This window comes from Ovis aries, chromosome 4 (assembly GCF_016772045.2).
Source record: "Ovis aries strain OAR_USU_Benz2616 breed Rambouillet chromosome 4, ARS-UI_Ramb_v3.0, whole genome shotgun sequence".
Lineage (NCBI taxonomy): Eukaryota > Metazoa > Chordata > Mammalia > Artiodactyla > Bovidae > Ovis > Ovis aries.
The window spans coordinates 115,361,114-115,361,346 of NC_056057.1; positions in this window are offsets into that span (position 1 = coordinate 115,361,114).

Consider the following 233-nt stretch of genomic DNA (forward strand, 5'->3'; position numbering starts at 1 on the left):
AAGTGACCGGAGCCTCAGGACGGAGAGCAACCCTGGCTAACTAAACGAAGGTCGTCTGCTAAGTGTTATTCAGGTGGGGCCAGGGAGAGCCAAGCAAGCTGAAATTCACAGTAGCAGGAGCAGGCGAGTTTAGGAAGACGCGGTCTAATAGAGGAGTTATCTGGTTCCGGTGAGGAGGAAAACTCACACTGGAGTCTCAGCGTTTGGACAGAACGCAAGGCAGGTGGGAACTC